At 43.9% G+C, this 11,196-nt stretch overlaps 1 long non-coding RNA gene across 1 annotated transcript; it reads right to left on the bottom strand.

Moving 5' to 3' along the window:
- Nucleotides 1-333: 333 nt before the first annotated feature.
- LOC122196062 (uncharacterized) lies at nt 334-1,422 on the bottom strand. The gene is made up of 2 exons (XR_006187334.2): nt 923-1,422; nt 334-809 (listed from the first exon to the last, which is right to left on the bottom strand). It is a non-coding gene; the product is annotated as an uncharacterized LOC122196062 (long non-coding RNA).
- Between the last annotated feature and the right edge of the window lie 9,774 nt (nt 1,423-11,196).

The following is an 11,196-nucleotide window of genomic DNA, read 5'->3' as shown; positions in this document are numbered from 1 at the left end:
CATGATTTGTATATGTATCAAAGACTACTTTAAAGATCAAGCCATGATAAATTAATATTTCTAACAATATATATATATATATATATATATATATATATATATATATATATATATATATATATATATATATATATATATATATATATGACAACTAGTACGATATTTCAAATACACACCCAAATACACAAATAATTGAGATTTTACATTGTTTTTAAATCCAAACAAAATGCATAAATAATTAAACCAATAAATCAATACATTGCTTGCCAATTTAAAATAAATACACTTCTTAAATAAATTTTAAATAAATTGACAGCCAAATGGAAATGTTACTTTTACCTGTTAACTTTCCTTGCTCACAAAGTAAACAAATAATTTTATACAGAAACTGCACAGAAAGACAACCATACACAAAGACAATTTTACACACAACTCTTTCCTCTTTCAATTGACAGCCAAAACCATAACTTCCTTACACACTTCATCTTTCAATTAATCACACTTTCACTTCAATCACACACAAACGCCATCTAGTTCTTCTGTTTGTCCTTCGATTGCTGCCATTCCATCTACTGATCATTCAAGCAAAAGAAGAATAACACTCAAAATGGATCTCAATGGTGCAGCCAAATCATAGAGAAATCTGAGAAATTTTGCCCTTAAGACTACCTTCAATCGTTCACAGCTTCAACTCATCTCTCATCTCTCTTCTTCATTTCCAGCCAAGAACACACCACTGAAGTGGGTGTTTTCGTGTTCATTGCAAACACAAGAGCAATAACACCATCATTTGTTCTTCATTCCATTCCCTGTCAAAAATCAAACCCAAATCACCCCTCGATGGCTCATGTCGATGTTCACCACCCCTACAACCCCTTTCCCGTGAACAGAGACACACAAAATCCCAAAAGAAACTTTTTACCTGTTGTTGATCGGGACTGCCAAAAAAAAGGGGGAAACGTGGTGATTATCGAGCAAATAGCAACCACGAACACACCTCTCGCATTTCTGTTCTTCTTCCCGTCGAGCAAACACCACCGAGGCCCTCACCTGCGACGTATTGCTGCTGACCCGACTCCCATCGGACCTTCTTGGTCTCTCGTACCTCACCCTCGCACCCTCCCTTCGCACATTGCTGTTGGAACCGAAGTAAGCAGCCGATATGCTAGTTGAGCAGCTCCTCGCTGCACCCACTGAGGCCATAGAAGCCTCGTTGCCTCCCCCTTTCCTCCCCTTCGGCCTCGTCGAACCCCGGAGACGATTCCTCCTCACGATCGATCGATCAAGACAGCAGGATTAGCCGCCTGCGAGCTTTTCCTTCCTTCGAATGTAGTGCCGCCTTCGTTCCTGCTTGCCCGCCGATTGTTTATTCGCATCTCCCTTTCATTCGTTCGTGTTTTATCTGCTTCGTTCGTTCCGTTCCATTCCCCCGATCAACAAAATAAACGGGCACAAAAAGCCCTAATTTCATTAAGTTTGGACGACTTAAACACAATCAGTCCCTCCATGAGATTCCTTTATATAAAAGCCCTAAATCATTTTGATTTTTTAAAATAAACACATTAAACCCCTCTGTTGGACCCTTTTATTCAAAACGACTCCTTTCCCCAAAACTTTGGTGTATTTTAAACAAAACAGCCCTTCCCATGGAGATTCTTAACAAAATCACTCTAATCCTCAAACATTAATTCATTTTAAGCCATTTCAGTCCCTCCTTTTACTTGTAACATCCCGAAATATCAAGAGTAAAGTTGAAGGGCTAAAAGAGTAAATTGGGAAAGAGCGACTCGGCGAGTCCATGGGTGGACTCGGCGAGTAGAGTCGCGACTTGGTCGCTTGTTAAGTAGCCGACTCGGCGAGTTAGTAAGATGGACTCGGCGAGTAGGCGCTGAGTGGAGAAAACCTTAATTCTCGGGGTTGAACCCTATATAAAGAACATAACATCCATTCACCAGCCTCTTTACTCATCCTCAAGTCCAGAAACCCTAACCTTCGTATGTGAGTGGATCAAGTTGCATTTGGGAGCTTGGAGAAGCAATTGTTGAGGAAATCTTGAAGGGTAGGAGGCTTGGAGCAAGGGGCTTTGCTTGGATTCGAGTTCCATTGCAGTTGGGGCGTTCTTTTGAGTGCCTTGGTGGTTGTCCAGTGGTGGAGATCGTATCAGTGGTCGGAGCAGCTTGGGTTATCTGTTCAGTCGGCAGTATCGAGGTGAGTTATCCTCACTATATCAACAAGGTCTAAGGCACCAAGGCCGACCCTTATCGGATTGAGATCCGGGTAGTTGTTGTTATGTTATTGCTTTGATATGTTTGCATCCTGAGAGCTAGGATGGTATATGTTAGAGACCTGGTTGAGATCGGTATCCTGAGAGATAGGGTGATGCTATGCTAGTGACCTGTTAGGTCGGTATCCTCGTTAGGATGATGATATGTTATGCGATCTGTTTGATCTGCTTGTTGACTGTGAATTGCTATATGATTGTATGTATATGTGCACATGGTTGTTTGGACTGGAGTTGGGTTGAGGCGGGTCCTGCTTTATGCTGTAGGCCAAGATACCCAGGGCGGACCGGTTGTTCCGAAGGCCCAGCGAGCGGTCCGGATAGGCTGTAGACCCCAAGAGGGCGGACCAAACGTGCCGAGGCTCGGAGAGTGGACCAGGCCGACTGAAGGCCCGGTGTGGGCGGACCAGTCATACTGTAGACTCAGAGAGTGGACCAGGTGGATTGAAGGTCCGGTGCGGGCGGACCAATCACACTGCAGACTCGATGTATGTGGTTAGATTCGGAGAGTGGACCAGGTGGATTGAAGGCCCGGTGCGGTCGGACCAATCACACTGTAGACTCGAGGTTTATGACTAGACTCAGAGGGTGGACCAGGTGGACTGTAGGCCGGTGCGGCGGACCAGTCACATAGTAGACCCGAAGTGCATGGCTGTTCTGTGATCAAATATGTTGTGGCATGTTATGCGTGTATGGTATATGTGGTTGGTATTTTGGGGATATCTCACTAAGCTTTCGGGCTTACAGTTGTGGTTTTATGTTTTTCAGGTTCTTCAGGAGACCGTGGCAAGGCGAAGGCGTGATCGTACCGCTCCTCATGATTTTTTAGTAATGTAATTCTGGGAATACTTAAATGTTTTGTATTGAAAACCTTTTTGTAATGATTTAATGGAATCGAGTTGTTTTTTGAAAAATTTAAAATTGGTTGTATTTTTCGGTCGTTACAAGTTGATATCAGAGCCTTGGTTTGAGTGAATTGGAGAAACACTCGTGTGACTCCAGTCTCAAATCGAGGAGAGTTTTCAAAAGAGTATTAAAATGGTTTTCAAAATGAGTAAAGGAGGACGCAGATGTACGATCAGTCGGAGCCAGTAAGTAACCCCAAAATACCATGCATGTTATTTGTCTTTGAGCTTTGATAGAACAACATGCTAGTGATAGGCTAGGGATCTTCAGGATTTCATGATAATGTTGCCTGATTTGTGATGCCTGTAGCCTAGGGTTTCCTTATGGGAGATTTTCAGTGTTCCTCTAGTGGTGAGGGTTGAGCGTTGTTATGCATGTTTCTCTAGGGTGTTGTGGTAGTACTTCATACAAATATGGGTAGGTGTGGAAGGTAGTATGGGCCCGTACTACTGAAAGCACAGGACCCATACGCGTATCAGGGAAACCATGATCTCTAGGGTTGGGTTGAGAGAGTTGGATCCCAGGATAGTGGGAAGAGTCTGAGATTTTGTGTGGTGTTATTTTTTTCAGTATGGAGATTCCGAGGCATGATGAGAGTGGATCCGGATTAGGATCGAGAGCAGGAGAGGGAGTTCCGGGCGGGTTAGTACCGCCCGAGGTTATCGGTCAGATGAGTATGTGCGAGTTGGATGCGAGGATTCATGAGATCCTGCATGAGGAGATTGCTGAGTTGTTCCGGGCTGAGTTGTCGGAGCTGTATGGGTCGATCAAGACCGCCATGGTTGAGTATTTTGATGAGCGCTATGCAGCTCTCACAGAGACGGCTGCCGCGGCGGCTACAACAGCTGTAGCAGCGGCAGGGGGAGGAGCTGGTCGGGGCTTTCAGTATCGGGACTTCGACAATACGAAGCCTCCCACCTTTGATGGAGTTCAGGACCCGATTGTTGCTATGAGGTGGTTATCGGATGTGGAGGGGTGTTTCTTCACGTGTTCATGCCCTGCTGATCAGAGGGTGAGGTGTGCTCTAAACCTGTTGAGGCTCGGGGCGAAGGATTGGTGGAGATTGACCACGGGGTCATATTCGGATGTGTAGAGGGCTGCGGTTTCATGGGATCAGTTCAGGGAGATGTTCAGCACTCGTTATGTTCCGCAAGTTGAGAAGGATAGATTGGCTCAGGAGTTCCTTGAGCTGAAGTAGGGTTCGGAGTTGGTGACTGAGATCACCAGGATGTTCACTGAGAGGGCGATGTTTTGCCCAGAGTTCGCTTCGGAGAAGGCTCAGATGTCTTGATATCTGAGCATGCTCAAGAGAGATATCAGACAGTTTGTGTCTACCCAGAGGTGCAATACCTTGTTGGAGTTGCAGGAGGCCGCTAGGCGGCGTGAGTTAGAGATTGAGTTGCAATTGCGTGAGCTGAGGCAGGCTCCGGTGCAGTCACAGCCGGTGCTGAAACGGTCCAAGACCGTTGATGTTAGAGTGGGGGATCTGAGCAGCCACACTTGTGGGAAGTGTGGGAGGGGTCACACCGGAATTTGTAGGTCCGGTGGTGCATGCCGCAAGTGCGGAAAGGAGGGGCACTTTGCGAGGGATTGTCGGCAGTCAGCGCCAGTTCAGGATTTGAGGATTTGTTATCATTGCCATCAGGTTGGAAATTTGAGGGTCAACTGTCCACAGCTTGCTGCAGGACTGGTGCAGGCTCCGGCACCAGCCACTTTGAGGATCACGGGTGGAGGTCAGGGTGGAGCGGAGCCCCCAAGGGCTCAGGGTCATGCTTATCAGCTTGCGGCAGAAGAGGTCAGAGCAGTGCCAAATGCAGCTGCGGGTATGTTTATTTCTTGATATCTTGTTATCTTGTGATTTTTGTGGTGTTTTGTTTATGTGCTGGTATCTTTGTGTGGTTTTCGATGCGGTATTCGTCGTTTTGAGAGTTTTGGGTTGGTTATAGGTTATTGTTTTGGGAATTTCATTGGTTATCATCCATGAAGGTTATTAGTGGAAACCTGACATTGGGTTGAAGGCCGGGTAGCATCTGCTTTCTGAGGAGTGGTTAGATGCAGGTTGAATTTCTTTCGAGCGGGTTATCAGTGTTGATGTGGGATCTTGTCAAGGTTGTTTATGCCTGTGTAAATCAGTCCGCGTGTAAGTGTTGGTTTTGTGTAGAGTTGTTCTGGGAGGTCGATGATGGCAACCGGTGGTTGTTAATCAGTGCTACAAATGGGGGAGAATTGGAAAATTCTCTGGGAGATCGAGGATTATTTGAGGGTGCTTAGCTGTTGGGATTCAGCAGTGTTCCGTCAGTCCAGAGTGTAGGCTGGTAGGAGCAAGTGTCGGGCATGCGGGGTGGAATACATACCTAGGGTATTCGATTGTGGAGGGCCTGGGAGCAGGCCGAGATCGAGCATGTGTGATTGAGACAGAGTTCGGAACCCTTAAAGGGCTAGAACAGCATGCATGGGAGGATTTCCGGGAGAGATAGCTCGGAATGATGAATGCTAGTTGAGCGGTCCGGATAGACTGAAGGCCGGTAGGCGTACCAGTCATGCCGAAGGCTCGGAGAACGGTCCAGCCTAACTGAAGGCACTGAGAGCGGTCCAGATTGGCTGAAGGTTCTGAGAGTGGTCCAGATTGGCTGAAGGCCTGGTGAGGCGGTCCTGTCATGCTGAAGACTCTACAGGTATTGTTGGATCGGTTCGAGGATATGGATTGTGTATGTTGCAGTGTGATTGCATTAGAAGGTCTGGCCCCGGGTAGTGATCTTGATTAGTTGAGATAGTGCATGGGCTTGAGAGTCCCTGCGATGAGAGTCAGAGTATGTGTGTTGGATGGATAGCGGATACGCTATAAAAGGGTGGTGTAGCGTTGGGCAAGCACCGTGGCACTTGTCGGAGTGGCAGTGTGGCCAAGTGGATTCCTTGGTAAAGGAAAAGAGAGAGGTGTGTAACTCCGAGAGGGAGTGCAAGTTCACGAAAGTGAAAGCGGCAGAGCAGAGTTATGATTAGAGCAATTCGAGTATGGTTATTGAGCAGCGTGTTTGCGGTAGTGTAATAGAAGCACATCCGGTTTGGGATGTCTGCTGAGGTCGCGGAGGGAATTCCGCAGGTGTAGAGCCAAGAGGCTCGGAAGGGATGCAGGGAGAGAGTCTTGGGCTCTCAGTGTGATTCTGATCAGGGAATTGAGTATGTATTAGTGGTTCATCCTGGGGGATGTTTGAGGATATCATCAGTGTATCGGGTTTTCCCAACCTGAGGGTGCTAGAGCTAGTTCAGCATGTGTATGTGATTGCAAGAGGAGAACTCGTGGGAGTTGCTCTGAGATTGAAGAATGGGTCTTTCCGTCAGCATGGAATGGATAGAGTGGGATTCAGATCGGGGATCCGATGGTTCATGGTTTTCTAGCTCATATGGGTCGAGTGATGGTTGTGATTTGGTGCAGTGATGCATCTTGGGTAATTCTTGATTGTTGAGTGTGATTATCAGAGGGTACAGCCGGTGCCCTGTTTGAGACGGTGGTCTAGACAACGCAAGGATAGAGGAAATGAGTTCGAGTTTTGATGGTTATGCCTTGAGGAACCTGGTCCGGTTAGGGCCAGGTGGCGCGTCGGGGGAGTATTTTGGAGTTGAGTTGCCGTAGGCTTCGAGGACGAAGCCTAATTTAAGTGGGGGAGAATTGTAACATCCCGAAATATCAAGAGTAGAGTTGAAGGGCTAAAAGAGTAAATTGGGAAAGAGCGACTCGGCGAGTCCATGGGTGGACTTGGCGAGTAGAGTCGCGACTTGGTCGCGTGTTAAGTAGCCGACTCGGCGAGTCAGTAAGATGGACTCGGCGAGTAGGCGCTGAGTGGAGAAAACCCTAATTCTCGGGGTTGAACCCTATATAAAGAACATAACATCCATTCCCCCAGCCTCTTTACTCATCCTCAAGTCCAGAAACCCTAACCTTCGTATGTGAGTGGATCAAGTTGCATTTGGGAGCTTGGAGAAGCAATTGTTGAGGAAATCTTGAAGGGTAGGAGGCTTGGAGCAAGGGGCTTTGCTTGGATTCGAGTTCCATTGTAGTTGGGGTGTTCTTTTGAGTGCCTTGGTGGTTGTCTAGTGGTGGAGATCGTATCAGTGGTCGGAGCAGCTTGGGTTATCTGTTCAGTCGGCAGTATCGAGGTGAGTTATCCTCACTATATCAACAGGGTCTAAGGCACCAAGGCCGGCCCTTATCGGATTGAGATCCGGGTAGTTGTTATGTTATTTCTTTGATATGTTTGCATCCTGAGAGCTAGGATGGTATATGTTAGAGACCTGGTTGAGATCGGTATCCTGAGAGATAGGGTGATGCTATGCTAGTGACCTGTTAGGTCAGTATCCTGGTTAGGATGATGATATGTTATGTGATCTATTTGATCTGCTTGTTGACTGTTAATTGTTATATGATTGTATGTATATGTGCACATGGTTGTTTGGACTGGAGTTGGGTTGAGGCGGGTCCTGCTTTGTGCTGTAGGCCAAGATACCCAGGGCGGACCGGTTGTTCCGAAGGCATAGCGAGCGGTCCGGATAGGCTGTAGGCCCCAAGAGGGCGGACCAGACGTGCCGAGGCTCGGAGAGTGGACCAGGCCGACTGAAGGCCCGGTGTGGGCGGACCAGTCATATTGTAGACTCAGAGAGTGGACCAGGTGGATTGAAGGCTCGGTGCGGGCGGACCAATCACACTGCAGACTCGATGTATGTGGTCCCGGTGCGGGCGGACCAATCACACTGCAGACTCGATGTATGTGGTTAGATTCGGAGAGTGGACCAGGTGGATTGAAGGCCCGGTGCGGGCGGACCAATCACACTGTAGACTCGAGGTTTATGACTAGACTCAGAGGGTGGACCAGGTGGACTGTAGGCCGGTGCGACGGACCAGTCACATAGTAGACCCGAAGTGCATGGCTGTTCTGTGATCAGATATGTTGTGGCATGTTATGCGTGTATGGTATATGTGGTTGGTATTTTGGGGATATCTCACTAAGCTTTCGGGGTTACAGTTGTGGTTTTATGTTTTTTAGGTTCTTCAGGAGACCGTGGTAAGGCGAAGGCGTGATCGTACCGCTTCTCATGATTTTGTAGTAATGTGATTCTGGGAATACTTAAATGTTTTGTATTGAAAACCTTTTTGTAAAGATTTAATGGAATCGAGTTGTTTTTTTTGAAAAATTTAAAATTGGTTGTATTTTTCGGTCGTTACATTACTTATTTTAACCAAAGCAATCATATTTTGGTTAATTAAATTATCAAACGGTCTCCAATAGTTTAAATTCGTTATGAAACGTTCCCGAGAGTATTTCAAATTTCAAGAATTGTGGATTTACGCTTTCTCGTGACAAACTTCTCAAAATAAACGAACTCCGAACAACTCGAGCTCATGCTTCAAGGATGAGTGCTTACGACCCCTTTTTAATATTTCTAATTATTAGGGGGGGGGGAGGGGGCGCAACTGCCTATATACTTTGTTTATACAAACAACTTATCATTTATGCGAAAATACAATAAATCTAGTTTATAAAAATGTTATTTAACAATTTAACATATTGTTACAAATAAACTAGTATAAAATTTTCGTATAAGTATTATGGTTATTTTATCGTGAAATAATTACTCCACACAAAAATGCTACATGAGACAAAAATATATGATTTTTATGTGACATTGTACATTATCACAAGCACGTTGTAAAACTTTGTAGTATTTGAAGGATTCAAGCTATTAGTATTCATGTATATTTATATGTTTAAATACATAAAGTTTATACATGTACATATGTTCGTTACTATGAGACATACATCTTTATAAAAACGAGTACATTATAGTTTTACATACATATCAAGCATACTCGGCTTTTATAAACTTTATACAATGAAATTCATTATGCCTAGTGACTTAATCACAATTAAGTTAGGGCTGATAGCTATTCACATACTTTTCTTAAGGGCTTTTTAGTGGGACTATATTCATTAGCCAAGTCTAAAAACTTAACATACCCACACTACTATAACTATTAATCTTCAGAGCGAGATACATATGTATAGATCTATATGGGGTTGACATCCCCACCTGCGGTTGCTAGCTACAACCTCGACTAATCAATAGAAATGTTAGATAAGTGTCTACGATTGTTACTATAATATCCAATGAAGCATTTTAGGGGGTACATTCAGTCACATAGCTTAGTTATGGGACTCACTATAAACATTAACTGGAATTTCTCTCTCTCTCTCTCTCTCTCTCTCCCTCTCTCTTTCTCTCTCACTACAAACCATGGGCTTGGTTGCTTTCAAAGCTATTTTAAGTATGGAATTACTTATGTATCAATACAATTAGGTTTTCAAGGATATTCAAATATTCATTTCAAACATAGTTTTAAGTATGGATTTACTTATATAAAAGATACATTTTGGCTTTCAAAGATTCTTTACAAACAAGGGTTTAAGTATGAATTTACTTATACAACGATACATTTTGGCTTTCAAAGACTCCGTGCAAACACACTTTTAGCTATTGTTATACATACAAAGATAATACTTTTTAGACTTTTTGAAGTATTATTATTGTTAGAAGAAAACATGCAACTCCCTACCAACCTTGTGTTGACCCTGAAAATTACATGTATTCTCAGGAAATCAACAGACCTTCAAGACAGATTGGATTACAGGTGACCTAGCTTACTTGTTGTGTATTATATACCTATTTGTTAAATCAATTCATGTACCATTATTATTTGTAAAAACGTGTATTCAAATATCAAGATGGAAGACGAATGCTATTTTGTTTATTGTTGTGCTTGTGCTATATATTCAATTTACCTGTGATCCATGAACTTAGTCGCATAGCCTGGTGTGTTCCGCCGCCTCGGCCAGGGATGTGACACCGCGTGAACACCGTACTAAAAATAAACCAGAATATATCAAAATTTTCATAATTCATAACATCACAACTATCCCAGACAGACAAACCCTCAGGGTTTGTAACTTCCTTGCAACGCGTACGGGTCCTTTGCTTTCAGTAGTACGGGCCCATACTACCTTCCAAACCTACCCGTACTTGTCCCACGGGATCATCAGAATTGCTCACATAAGTTTCACAACTAGTACAAGCATACATCGTATCCTCACTCTCACGAGGGTAGCTAAACATTCCTATCTGACCGGCTGCTCACACATATACTCAACCATGAAACTTCCACCAGCTCTACAACACTTGCGTATGCTAATCTTATATAATATTGGATCCAACAGAAACTCGAATACCTGATTCTACCCTAAGCCTACAACCAAGATAAGGAACAGGAAATAAGCACAAACCAAACATTCTCAGGCTATAAAATCTTAGTTATGTATAATTGTGATGCATACACTAATCAACTACAATAATGATGTCAATTCCATACAATAATTAACCCTAGGCTATCAGGCATCATACAAATCAAACAATTCTATCATGCAATTCCTGAAGGTCCCTAGCCTATCACTAGCATGTTGTTCTATCTTAAACATTATATCAAATAACAGGGTGGGTATACTTTCTGGCTCCGGATGATCGTACACATCACATCCTTCTTTGGTCACTTTTGAAAACCGTTTTAAAACTTTTGCAGTTCCTTAGTTTGAGTTTGGATTCACACGATTTCTCCTCTAATTCTCTCAAACCAAAGATTTGATACTAACTTGTATCATCCAAAAAATCACAATAAATTTGAACTTTTCAAAAATAACCCATAACCACAAATGTTAAAAAACCAATGTTTCAAAAGTGTAATTTACTAATAAAGGTATCCCAAAATTGAAACAACATAAAAACCAAAGGATGTGCACGATCATGCCTTCATCTTGCCACAGTCATCTGAAGTACTTGAAACTGTAAGCCAAAGCTTAGTGAGTTCCCCCAAAGTACCAACACATATAATATGTAACAACACATACTGGGTCCACAACTAACAGACTGGATTACCCCTATGCCCACAGTATGAGTCTGGCTTTCCT

Source organism: Lactuca sativa, chromosome 1, assembly GCF_002870075.4.
Source record: "Lactuca sativa cultivar Salinas chromosome 1, Lsat_Salinas_v11, whole genome shotgun sequence".
NCBI lineage: Eukaryota > Viridiplantae > Streptophyta > Magnoliopsida > Asterales > Asteraceae > Lactuca > Lactuca sativa.
Note: the sequence above shows the minus strand (reverse complement) of the source record. Positions and strands in the feature narration are given on the sequence as shown.